Below are 14,608 nucleotides of genomic sequence, written 5' to 3' on the forward strand. Positions count from 1 at the left end.
CTCCAGCTACAAGCCAGGCCGAGACTCCTATAGTGCATGGACTCTACGTTTGAGTGCCTAGGACCCTAGCCATATACCCAGCCCTTGAACCAGACCCATGTACACTCACCTAGGACCCTAAGGACTCCCTCTAGCCCAGCCCAAAGCCCACTGGCCGAGCTTACCTTCCCTTGCGCGGCTGCTGTCAAGAGCACACATGCGCTGCCACCCCCCCTCTAGGAAGTCCTTCCCAGCCCTGGTGGTCGAGTCCTAGCATGGCTAGGAATCCTTCACTGACCCCTCACGTGGCTGTAGACTCCCCTGGCCCCAGCCATGCCTCCAAAAGAACTCAACCCGAGCCCTTCCATTGTGCACAACCACAGATGGTTCCAGCCTGGTTCAGTTCTTGTTGCAGTGTTTGTGCGCGTGTTATAGGGCCCTAACTTGTGTTAAAACCTTGCTTGATCATGTCTTAATCATGTCAGCCTCATTAGATAACATTAAACAAGTTTTTTGGAACATCAAACAATAAGTTTATCACAAGCATATGCAATATTTCGAAAATAATCATAAGAACATCATGCTTTCATACAAACGAAATTTAAAACGATAATACAATGTGATGGACGAGAAAAGGATATGTATGGCGTGCTTTTGTGTTTTAAACTCACGAATATTTGATGGTGATGCGAAGAACTTTGACGTTGGAGACCCTAAGTTTATTTCTTCAAAATCGAGGTTGTTTCCTCTTGAAGTGGCGTGTGTGCTTGTGTTTTTTGATGGGGAGGGTTTCGTGTGGTTTGTGGGAGAGGAGGCGTGAGTTGTTGTGAGTTATGGGGAGGGTTTGGCACATTAAATAATTTAATTAATCACTAATTAGCCTTAGGCCCATTAAAGAGGTTAATTAGGCCCATTTGTACTTAATTACAATTATAAAAATTATTTTGCTTAAATAAGTTTGTGAATTTATTAGTCGGGTTGCCAAAACATTCGTATTTTTATTGAAAAATCAACACCGATAAAATTTACGTTCCGGTGTTTAAAATCACCTCAAAACCCCATATTTTCAAAAATTAAAAAATCATCATCCTTAATTTAAATAATTAAAAACAATTAACCAATAAAAACATTTTCTATTTTTCAGCCCCCGGTCTCCTTTCTTCGATCGCAACTCGATTAACCTTTTAAAAATACATTTTAATGCAACCATGTAGAAAATATATTTTAAACATGTAAATATGCACAACATAATTAATTTATGCAATTAAAACAATTGATTAAAATACAAAGGAATTTAATAATTGCATGCATGTGGTTTACGTGGACCTTCAAATTTTCGGGGCGTTACAAGTTGAGACTTTCGTAACATCAGTCATCATTATACGATGGATCCATCTACATAGAACCGTGGTACCCGACGGCTGTCGGACATCAGTGACAATATTACCCATCCATTGTGTCTAGGCCTCATATGTGAGGCCCGGGGCCGAAGAGGGCGGGGGGTGATCGCAGACAATGAGAGGCTCCTGGCAGGCTTCTAGGAGGAGGGAACATGAATGAACCAATATCACACCGCAATGAGAGGGATTCCGAGACTGTCAATGTAATGGACTGTACAGTTGAAGAGGGCTTAAAGAATTTGATATGTACTACTCATATCAAGAAGGTGCATTTTCTTTTCGGTACTTCATCACATAAGAACTCCCAAGTTAAGCGTGCTTGACTTGGGGCAATTTTGGGATGGGTGACCCCCTGAGAATTTTCCACGGTGCGTGTGAGTGAGGACATAAGCACGCTGGAAAGACCCGTCTTGATACAGTGAGGACAGTCGTCGAATCTATGGCATTACAAGTGGTATCAGAGCCGACCTCTGTTAGTACGGTGTGGTTCAGGGGACGAATCAAGCGGAAGCTGGTGGGCATATGAGGCTTGAGGCCGAAGAGGGTAGGGGTGATCGCCGGTGCAATGAGGTTGCAAGGACAATGAGCGGCTCCTGTCAGGCTTCTAGGTAGAGGGAACATGAATGAACCGATATCACACCGAATGAGAGGGATTCCGAGACTGTCAATGTAATGGACTATACAGTTGAAGAGGGCTAAAAAGATTTGATATGTACTACTCATATCAAGAAGGTGCATCTTCTTTTCGGTAGTTCATCACATAAGAACTACAAAGTTAAGCGTGCTTGACTTGGATCAATTTTGAGATGAGTGACCCCCTGAGAAGTTTCCCACAGGTGCATGTGAGTGAGGACATAAGAACGCTAGAAAGACCCGTCTTGATACAGTGAGAACAGTCATCGAATCTGTGGCGTTACATCATCATCAGCATTTACATATACATCTTAAGCATTTACATATACATCGTTAGTCACAACTAATTCTCATCCTTCAAAACATCATCATTTTCATCACTTATCAAAATCATGCAAATGCGTAAATTTTTATTAACATCAATCATGCAACGTATATTGTTGCGACTTTAAATCGTTGGTAAAACCAAACTAACATTTAAATGGTACCAAGAAATTAAAATTATGATATATTTATATATAGTTAATCAAGGTTCCCACTTTAAATGGTTGTTAAAACCAAACAAACATTTAAATGGTTCCAAGTAATTTAATATTATAATATATTCATATATAATTGTGGGGACACGGATGCTAATCAATTCTTAATCGTCATCAGGATCAATTTACTAATCAAGTAATTAGGGTCATAAATTTTTTTTCTTCTTTTTAATGCGGAATGTAGTGGAATAAAACTAATATACAACTCAGTATAAAATAAAATACAAGTCCTTGTACCGTCTACAAATCAGTAAAAACTAAGGTTCAACATCTAATTATCAAGTGCCAAAACCCTATATACATCAAAGTCTGAAGTCTCCACTCTATCACGATCTCTCCTCATCTCCTGGACCCTGATCATGTCCCACCTGTTGTCAGTGTACACATACAAACAAGACAACAGCCATATAACAACAATATATATCAAAAGCATGCAATCATATGATAAACATATAACATAAAGCATGGACAGATAACAGCAATATATATCAAAAGCTGAAACATAATCAATATCAAATTGCCGACAATTCTCGTGACTCCACGACTCAGACTAGACATAATCCTATTCTAGGGATCCCGGTTTTCAGATGTGGTATTCCTATATCGACCAACAGACTTCCAGTTCTATCCACGTCGATATAACCAAACATCCAGTGTCCTGACCTAACCGTCATGGACTGTGGTCCTATCACCAACATACTATCTTGTGACATCGTGCAATGTGCCCGTGGCTATCCCGCCACTATAAGGTACTTCTGTCACAAGATTACTCGTCTAATGCATGCTCCTATAACTAGGGGTGTTCATCGGTCGGTTCGGTTTTCGGTTTTTTATTTCGGTTTTTTCGGTTTTCGGTTTACAAATATATAATCCGATATCCGATCCATTTTTCTTAAGTTCGGTTCGGTTTTCTACCGAAATGGTTCGGTTATTTCGGTCGGTTAGTTCGGTTTTCATACAATTATTTAAATTAACAATATAAATATATTATAAAATATAATATGTTATCTTCTTAAATGATTTCTTAGTAAAATATTTAAATATAAAGTAAAAATGAATTACATAAACAATAATCAACTAAGTATTATTCAAAATAATTCTTCATTCACTAATTTCATTTCGATAAATAATATAAAATAAAAATAACATTATTAATTTAATTAAATTTCGGTTTTTTCGGTCGGTTCGGTTTTGACATTTATAATCCGAAACCGAACCAAATTAATTTCGGTTTTAACATTTATATCCGAATTATAAAATTCGATTTTCGGTTCGGTTTAGTGTTCGGTTTTTTCGGTTGGATTTTGGTTTTTCGGTTTTGTCCGAAGTTTGAACACCCCTACCTATAACTCCATAGAACAGGCATTTAATCAAATCAATAATCACAATAATAAAACATAATAATAAGTATGTGATTTAGGGAAACTCAAGTACATCCTACTTGAGTCGATGTCCCAATACCACATTGACTTATACCTTTCGTTTGTAATCTCGGTCTGAAGCAATATCTGTTCTGAACTCAAGACTGTGTCTGTAAATCTGAAACGACATATTGAGAATCATAATATCAATATTCCATTCTCCATTCAACACTGAATCTGATTAATGTGGATTTAATTCAAATCATCGGCATAACGGTAAAAACTCAGTATCCCCGTCAATACCATATCAACAGACATCAATTACAAATCATAACTCATATCCGGTATAATCTGTAATTCATTCATAATTCAAATCTGTCCAATTTCAACTCAATATAATCAGAAAATCATAACAATTCCATAATCAGTCTGTTTCTTAATCTGACTTCGATTATACAATTACAAAAAAAAACTGTTGTTAAAGCCACTGTTGTTAAATTGTGCGCTCAAAGACAACGGTGAAAAACCGTTGTCGTAGACATCAAAGACAACGGTGAAAACTGTTATCGTAGGTATTGTAAGACCGTTGTTAAAGGCATTGTGGTTAAAAAGGTGCGCTCAAAGACAACGGTGAAAAACCGTTGTCGTAGACATGTAAAGACGACGGTGAAAAACCGTTGTCGTAGCATTGAAAAAACGTTGTAAAAAAAATTTTACGACGGTTTTTTTAAACAATTCCGTCGCTAATAACGACAGTTATAGTAATACGTCGCTCATTAGCGACGGTTTATATTACGGTAACTGTCGCTAATTAGCGACGTTTTTTTCTAAATTCCGTCGCTAGTTTTTTTGGTAAAATAAAAAAAATTACGGTTATAATTTTATAAAAACTTAACAAAATAAAATAACAATTTTACTAAATTAATATATTTATAATCTTTCACTTAAAATTTAAGTTTAAGAAAAATCGTGGACAAAATGCGGGAAAAAAAAATTTGACAAGTGAAATTAACTAAGGAAATGACTTAGTGGTGTGAAGAAAATGACCAAAGATGGGGATATTTATTGACTTTTTTGCGACGGGATTTGAGTAAACTGTCGCTACATCGGCGACGGTTTTCTAAACATCGTCGTAACATTTAGCGACGAACTAGCTGGAACTGTCGCTAAACATAGCGACAGTTGTTTCAAACTGTCGCTATATTTAATTTTAGCGACGATAACATATAAAATCGTCCCTAAATATTGACTGATTTTTTAAAAAAATTAGAAACTACGACAACTTTTTTTCAAAAACCGTTGTTTTTGACCAAATAAAACACTAAGAAACGAAAACGTTTTAAAGAGACCCTACTTTGACCCTTGATAGAATCTTATATAGACAACGGTTTTTGAAAAAACGTTGTTGTAGCCCAAAAAAAACCATTCAAAAGACAACAGTTTTTAAAAACCGTTGTTGTAGTCTAAAAAAAACCGCTCATAGACAACGGTTGTTAAAACCGTTGTTGTAGCCCAAAAAAAGCACTTAGACAACAGTTTTTAAAAACCATTGTTGTAACAAAAAAAAACGCTCATAGACAACGGTTTTTTAAAAACCGTTGTCGTAGACACAACAAAGACATCGATTTTTAAAAACCGTTGTCGTAAACACATAAAAGACAACGGTTTTTTAAAAACTGTTGTCTATAAGCGGGGTTTTTTAGGCAACGACAACGGTTTTTGTTAAAACCGTTGTTAAAAGAAAAAAGACAACGGTTTTAATAAAAACCGTTGTCGTATGAGTGTTGTTGATTGAGGTTTTTGTTGTAGTATATGAATTCCATTCAATTCTGACAACATCATAATTTCAAAACATGTCAAAATGAAGTAAAACTTACGTCCAGTTGTAGCTGTCGATGAGAGGATCACAGAACTGTGTCCGGATTTATATTCTGATAACCGATTCTCGTACAATAAAATTTCTAAAGAAAAGAAAGTTTAAAGATTCTCTGGAGGAATTCTCGATCTTCGTTGCTGAAATTCTGAATTCAATTGACACTTTACCTAATATATATCTAAAATGCATGCGTGACAAGTGTCCCCTCAAATTTCCATATTTTCACTTTAGTCCCTCAACTTTTCACTATTTGCAAATCGGCCCCCGCTCAATCTTTTAATTCAATTCAATCCTAATTAATTACAAAACCGTGGAATCTAATTCATCATTCCAAAATTCATAATTTAAATAATCTTGGATTAAAGTGATATAATCTCAGGCCTTACAATTCTCCCCCTCTGAGACATGATTTCGTCCTCGAAATCACAGGCAATCCATCATATCAATAAGAAGTTATGTAATAAAACTGAACAAAAATTTACATCATTGAAATAATGTTGGGAATTCTTGTCTCATATCTGATTCAGTCTCCCAAGTAGCTTCATCAACGCCATGACGAGTCCATTGTACTTTCACCAACGGAATCATTTTCGTTCTGAGTTGTTTTTCCTTACGATCGATAATCTGGATCGGTTTTTCGACATAACTCAGAGATTCATCAAGTTCGGCCTCGTCTGGTTGAACAACATGCGAATCATCAGGGAGATACTTCCGCAGCATCGATACATGAAAGACATCATGTATTCCCGATAATGAAGGCGGCAATGCTAGTCGATAGGCACGATCTCCTATCTTTTCAAGAATCTCATAAGGACCGACGTATCGTGGAGACAACTTCCCTTTCTTCGCAAATCGGACAACACCCCTGAAAGGAGAGATCTTCAGGAACACTCGGTCTCCTGCCTCAAATACCAACGGTCGTCGTCGAAGGTTGGCATATTTGGCTTGTCTGTCCTGGGCTGCCTTCATTTTCTTCTGAATCAATTTTACTTTTTCTGTCATATCTCTGATCATATCAGGTCCCGTCTCCGGAACTTCAGAGATATCATCCCAATATAATGGGGATCTACATTTCTTTCCGTACAACGCTTCGAATGGTGCCATCTCAATACTCGTTTGGTAGCTATTGTTGTACGAAAATTCACAGAGAGGCAATTCATCTTGCCAATTAGTGCTAAAGTCAAGCACTACAGCTCTCAGCATATCTTCCAATGTTTGAATCGTTCGTTCTGACTGTCCGTCAGTCTGAGGATGATATGCGGTACTTAGATGTAATTTCGTACCGAGAGTTTGCTGCAGGCTCTGCCAGAAGTGTGAAATAAACCGAGATCACGGTCTGAAACAATCGACTTCGGCACTCCGTGCAATCTAACAACTTCTTTGACGTAAATATCCGCCATCTGGTCATATCTATAGGTCATCTTGTATGGAATAAAACATGCGGATTTGGTCAACCGATCAATCACGACCCAAATCGCATCACAACCTCGGGAGGATCGTGGCAACTGTGTCACAAAATCCATGGAAATGTGATCCCATTTCCATTCAGGAATCGACAAACTCTGTAACAGTCCTCCCGGTTTCTTTCTTTCAGCTTTCACCTGTTGGCAATTCAGGCACTTGGCCACAAATTCAGTAAAATCAGATTTCATTTGTTTCTACCAATACTGTGTCTTCAAATCATTATACATTTTCCTGCCACCAGGATAAATGCTAAAACGACTGTTGTGCGCTTCTGTCAGTATTCGCTGTTTTAAATCAGAAACATTCGGCACAACAAGATGATTATTCACATACAAAATACCAATTTGAACCCGATATTCCGATCGATGTCCAGCTTTAACCATATCAATCGACTTCTATATATTTTGATCATCTTTCTGAGCTGCTTTAATTCTTAAAATCACCTCTGGTTCAACTTGAATAGTATATAATCTCATAGGTCTCCGATCTGTCTCAAATATTAATCCAGACAAACAGCAGTCTTCAATCAAATTCGAAACACCCATAGTCGATAAGGATAGAGAACATACCTTTCGACTCAGTGCATCTGCTGCTGCATTAGATTTCCCCGGATAGTATTTGATTTCACAATCAAAATTTTTCAATAAATCAAGCCATCTTTGATGTCTCATATTCAACTCTGACTGTGAAAACAGATATTTCAAGCTTTTATGATCAGAATAGATTTCGAATTTCTCACCGTAGAGGTAATGTCGCCATATCTTCAAGGCAAAGACTATGGCTGTCAATTCAAGATCATGAATTGGGTATCGAGATTCATGGGGCTTCAGTTGTCTCGAGGCATAAGCGATAACATGTCCTCGCTGCATCAACACACAGCCCAATCCTCGGTGAGATGCATCACAATAAACAACAAATCCACCAGTGCCTGAAGGAATCGTCAACACAGGAGCACTGGTCAATCTTTTCTTCAATTCGAGAAAACTGGTCTCACATTCCTCAGACCAAACAAATGGTGCATTCTTCTGTGTCAACTGTGTAATCGGTTTGACAATACTCGAAAATTTTTAATGAATCAGCGATAATATCCTGCCAAACCCATAAAGTTGCGTATCTCTGGTACAGATGTCGGTCTCGGCCAAGAAATCATTGCCTCAACCTTACTGGGATCAACAGATTTCCCGTCTTCGGATATAATATGCCCCAGAAATACCACCTGTTTCAACCAGAACTCGCATTTCGACAGTTTAGCATACAATTTCTCCGCCCTCAAAATTCGCAACACAGTTCTCAAGTGTTCAGCATGCTCCATCACACAGTTCTCAAGTGCATTTGTCAAACCAAATGGCATGACAATAAAATTCATAGTGTCCATACCTGGTTCTGAATGCTGTCTTTGAGATATCAGAATCCCTGACTCTCAGTTGATGGTATTCAGATCTCAGATCGATCTTGGAATACACCGAAGAACCCTGCAACTGATCAAATAAATCGTCAATACGAGACAATGGATATTTATTCTTTACCTATGCCTTATTCAATTGCCGGTAGTCAATACAAAGTCTCATCGACTCAACCTTCTTTCTCACGAACAATACTGGAGCACTCCAAGGAGATACACTCGGTCTGATATACCCCTTGGCCAGTAAACCCTCCAATTGTTCTTTCAACTCTTTCAACTCGATCGGTGCCATCCTATATGGAGCCCTCGAAATCGGAACTATTCCTGGAATCAACTCAATGCTGAAGTCTATTTCTCGAGTCGGAGGTAATCCAGGAATCTCATCTGGAAAGACATAAACAAACTCACACACCACTGGCAAGTCCGCCAATGATAGGGCTCGACTTCAGTAAATCAACTGAATATACCAGGAATCCATCCGCTCCTTTCTGCAATAATCGAGTCATATTTATCGCAGATATCAAAGGAATTCTAGCTCGAGAACCCTTACCGTAAAATTTCCACTCCTCAGCCATCTCAGGTCTGAATCGAACTATCTTGTGGAAACAATCAACTGTAGCTCGGTACTTGGTCAACATATCGATACCGATAATACAATAAAAATCAGATAAACTAAGCACAATACAATCTAATTCAATCGTATGCCCATCGTACTGCAGTATACAAGATTTCACAGACTTTACCGATATCAAACCTGTCCCTAACGGGGAAGAGACAGACACTACCGCAGACAATGACTCAATAGGTAATGCATGAGTCAATGCAAACCTCTCAGAAATAAAAGTATGTGATGCACCAGTATCAATCAATATGTATGCAGGATAACCAGAAATAAAATAGTTACCTGCCACAACATCATCAGGTGCATCCTGTGCCTGCTCCTCGGTCAAAGCAAAAACTCGGGCCTGCTGTCTAGGAGGCTGGCCCACTGTCTGGCTTCCTCCTGGCCTCTGCTGTGACTGGGTAGACGGTGCTGGCTGAAAATAAAGAACAACAGATGGTCGTCTGCCTGTCTGAGCCACTGATCCAGATGACTCAGCTACCTGGGATCCCTGGACACCTCTCTGTGGACACACTCGGGCAAAGTGTCCTTGTTGTTTGCAGATACGGCATCTGCCAAACACTCCTCGGCACTGCTCAGTGGGATGCTTCCCTCCACAAGTATTGCAAATAGGTCCAGTATAGCTTTGGCTCTGTCGAGGACTCCCAGAGCTAGAAGAACTGCTTCCGGACTTCTTGAACTGCTTCCCTCTAACCTTCAAGAAATCCTTCTTTCCGCCACTGCTGCTGCCACCTTCAAAGCGAGGAGGTGGTTGTTGTGGTCCCGGTGCTGAAGGTACAAATGAAGCTTCTCTTTGTCTCATCAGACCAGCTTCGGCTCCCTTGGCTCGGTTCAGGGCATCAGTAAAATTATTCGGTCGCCCTGTGTTCACCAGTGTAAATATTTCTTGATTTAGGCCATTTATGAACTGGTCCGCAATGGCCTCGTCATGTTCCGCCACATGTGGAGCAAAGCGCAACAGTGAAGAGAACTTGGCCACATATTCTTCAATGTTTAGCTGACCCTGTCTCAAGTTAGCAAATTCGGCTCCCTTGTCCTTCCTATATGACACTGGAAAGAACCTCTGATAGAATTCAGTTCTAAACACATTCCAGGTAATAGTCGTACCTCGGTGTTCCAATGCCCGTTTTGTTGTGATCCACCAGTTCTTTGCAACATCATGTAACTGGTGCCCTATCAGTTTCACCTTACTCTCATCAGTGTACTCCAAGGACTCAAACAACATTTCAATATCATCCAGCCAATTCTCACAATCCACGGAATTCTCTGTTCCCTTCAACGTCTGTGGATGAAATGACTGGAATCTTTTCAGTAAGGTCTCCATGGGTGTCGCTGTCACATCCATTGGAGGATTCGATGTACTACCCTGTTCTGGTACTCTTCTCGGAGGCATATCTGATAATTAAATGTATTAGTAACCCAATTACAGCAGATCAGTTTCAATCTTCCTCGGATCATCTTACAGCTGATCCATTCCAGATAATACACAATACCATATCGAAATCAGATATTTCAGGTAAACATGTATTAAAACAATAAATCATGCTAGCAATCAAAAGCAGGAAAGAAAACCTCAATCTACCCCGCTCACTAGCTCCTATCTCAATCTAAGGCATCTATGGCTCTGATACCACCTGTTGTGGGGACCCGAACGCTAATCAATTCTTAATCGTCATCAGGATCAATTTACTAATCAAGTAATTAGGGTCATAATTTTTTTTCTTTTTAATGCGGAATGTCGTGAAATCAAACTAATATACAACTCAGTATAAAATAAAATACAAGTCCTGTACCGTCTACAAATCAGTAAAAACTAAGGTTCAACATCTAATTATCCAGAGCCAAAACCCTATATACATCAAAGTCCGAAGTCTCCACTCTATCACGATCTCTCCTCATCTCCTGGACCATGATCCTGTCCCACCAGTTGTCATGTACACATACAAACAAGACAACAGCCGGATAATTCCGATGAGAATATAATCCCAGTATAATCAACGAAACATGCAATCATATGATAAACATAAAAGCATGGACAGATAACAACAATATATATCAAAAGCTGAAACATAATCAATATCAAACTGTCGACAATGCTCGTGACTTCACGACTCAGACTAGACTCAATCTTAGTCTAGGGATCCCGGTTTCCAGATGTGGTATTCCTATATCGACCAACAGACACCAGTTCTATCCACGTCGATATAACCAAACATCCAGTGTCCTGACCTAACCGTCATGGACTGTGCTCCTATCACCAACATCATATCTTGTGACATCGTGCAATGTGTCCTGTGGCTATCCCGCCACTATCAGGTACTTCTGTCACAAGATTACTCGTCTAATGCATGCTCCTATAACTCCATAGAACAGGCATTTAATCAAATCAATAATCACAATAATAAAACATAATAATAAGTATGTGATTTAGGGAAACTCAAGTACATCCTACTTGAGTCGATGTCCCAATACCACATTGACTTATATCTTTCGTTTGTAATCTCGGTCTGAAGCAATATCAGTTCTGAACTAAAGACTGTCTCTGTAAATCTGAAACGACATATTGAGAATCATAATATCAATATTCCATTCTCCATTCAACACTGAATCTGATTAATCTGAATTTAATTCAAATCATCGGCATAACGGTACAAACTCAGTATCCCCGTCAATACCATATCAACAGACATCATTACAAATCATAACTCATATCCGATAAAACCTGTAATTCATTCATAATTCAAATCTGTCTAATTTAAACTCAATATAATCAGAAAATCATAACAATTCCATAATCAGTCTGTTTCTTAATCTGACTTCGATTTATGATGTCTAGCATGCCAAGAATATCATATATGAATTCCATTCAATTCTGACAACATCATAATTTCAAAACATGTCAAAATGTAGTAAAACTTACGTCCAGTTGTAGCTGTCGATGAGAGGATCACAGAACTGTGTCCGGATTTAAATTCTGATAACCGGTTCTCGTAAAATAAAATTTCTAAACAAAAGAAAGTTTAAAGATTCTCTGGAGGAATTCTCGATCTTCGTTGCTGAAATTCTTAATTCAATTGACACTTTACCTAATATATATCTCAAATGCATGCGTGACAAGTGTCCCCTCAAAATTCCATATTTTCACTTTAGTCCCTCAACTTTTCACTATTTGCAAATCGGCTCCCGCTTAATCTTTTAATTCAATTTCAATCCTAATTAATTACAAAAACCGTGGAATCTAATTCATCATTCAAAAATTCGTAATTTAAATAATCTTGGATTAAAGTGATATAATCTCAAGGTCTTACAATAATAAATCAAGGCATCCACTTTAATGGTTGGTAATACCAAACTAACATTTAAATGGTTCCAAGAATTCAGTGTAACATATAGCAACAATAAATCAAAACTCCCACTTATAAGTAGGGTATAAGAATGCTTAAAGAAATAAATATAACATAAACAATAAATAATGATTAAATAATATAAAACATAGATTCTTACCTTTTAGTAGCCTTATTATCATGCCAAGAGTTTCACCGTTTCATCTCAACTTTAGGAAGTTAGCTACTCATTATTGAAAGTGTAAAACTTTGAATATGAAATTAACATGCTAATTATATTTAAATGAAGAAATAAAGGAAAAATATAGAGAGAAATATTATGAACTCAAATGTTTGTTCATAGAATGAGAGGATAACTAAATACATTACAATGCACCCCTATTTATAGTCAAATTTGGGGAGACAACCACAAATAAAATATTATTTTTTTACACATAAGTCTTTATTGGTGTTCCAAGATATTATATTATATTACACATCACTTTTGAAAGTCTTCTTCTCCGAATTTGCTTCTTCACATAAAAAGAAAGATGTGGATAATTGAGTTGTCTAGTTGTGGTATTTTTTTCAGACCATTTAACCAAGTAATTTGAGAGATATGGTCAAAATACTAGAGCATGGTAAAACTGTCACTCCTTTGGTAACTTTATTTGTTGCTTAATTTGATCTGAGAGGATTTTTATCTCATGCTTGCCACCAATATTGTAGATATTAACATCAACTTTACAGGTCCAAGAATCATCTTAATCCCATTTGCAACGCCAAGTTTATTGTTGTTTTATCGAACCTGTAAAAAATAGTAAAAACTTATAATTACACAACAACTTATATTTTATACAATTTATTATAAAACATATAATATTTAAACATTTAATAAAACAAAAACTATATATTTATATTATAAAACATTTAATTAATGTACAATTTTTATATTTATCACACCTCCCAACCAGCTTATTGCTAGTCCCTAGCAATTTAAGCGTTAATAGCAATACAAAACATATTGATTAATTTAAATAGAAATGTAATCAAAACTATCTAAGTGTTTAAATTAAATTTGAAAAATGTCAAAGTTATATCAAGATTATCATAATTATAATTTATGAAATAATTTGAGATGATCAATTCAAAGCTTATTTCAGGTAGTTAAATGTACACGACCTTCAGAAATTCCTAGTACGAGTCTCAACTCCATATCCTCACAGGTTAATAAATGTTTCAATTTATGGCAACGATTTTTCTCATGGAGTTGGAATACAGATAAATGCTCGGAAAAATGGTTTACAGAATGCAGACAGACAAACGAGCCAAACTAATCAAAAGATAGAAAATCCATTGATTCAAAATCTAGTTGTTCTTATTATATATTTTTTCCTGATATATATATATATATATATATATATATATATATAATATATATATATATAATATATATATATATATATATATATATATTTCATAACATCATGGAATCATACTAAGTTTATGCTTCTTGACCACATATTTATTTAATTTGTAAAATAAATTTCTCTCTTTTTTTTATTATGAGAGATATATGGGTCGTAGCATATAACTTAAAAATTACATAAATCTTCAATATCTTTCTTTTTGTATTTTTCTCATTTTTTTTCAGGAAATATCAATTTTTTTTTCAAAATAAGAATTCAAGATCTAAACAATAGATAGTCTCTCTCATGATCAATAAAGGCTCGAAAGATGTTTTCTCAGTCCTCTCCACTCACTCACAAAATATGTGTGAGTTTAAAATTTTAGGCACTCTTATAAGGTATATCTTGGGCCATATACTTTAATACCTGATTTTATCACAATGGTTAATCACTCAAAAAGATTTCGTAAATCATATTTTATATTGATCAGAATATTAAAATTGACTTTTTTTTTCAAATAAAAATTTAAACATTCTTAAATAGATTAATGCATGTTCTAATTTAAATCTTTCAAACATGTAATGTACAACATCTTTGCAA

At 36.7% G+C, this 14,608-nt stretch overlaps 1 pseudogene; it reads right to left on the minus strand.

Moving 5' to 3' along the window:
* The window catches only part of LOC140835779 (uncharacterized), a 37,709-nt pseudogene that overhangs the window by 10,677 nt on the left and 12,424 nt on the right, over positions 1–14,608 (minus strand).

This window comes from Primulina eburnea, chromosome 7 (assembly GCF_022965805.1).
Source record: "Primulina eburnea isolate SZY01 chromosome 7, ASM2296580v1, whole genome shotgun sequence".
Classification (NCBI taxonomy): domain Eukaryota; kingdom Viridiplantae; phylum Streptophyta; class Magnoliopsida; order Lamiales; family Gesneriaceae; genus Primulina; species Primulina eburnea.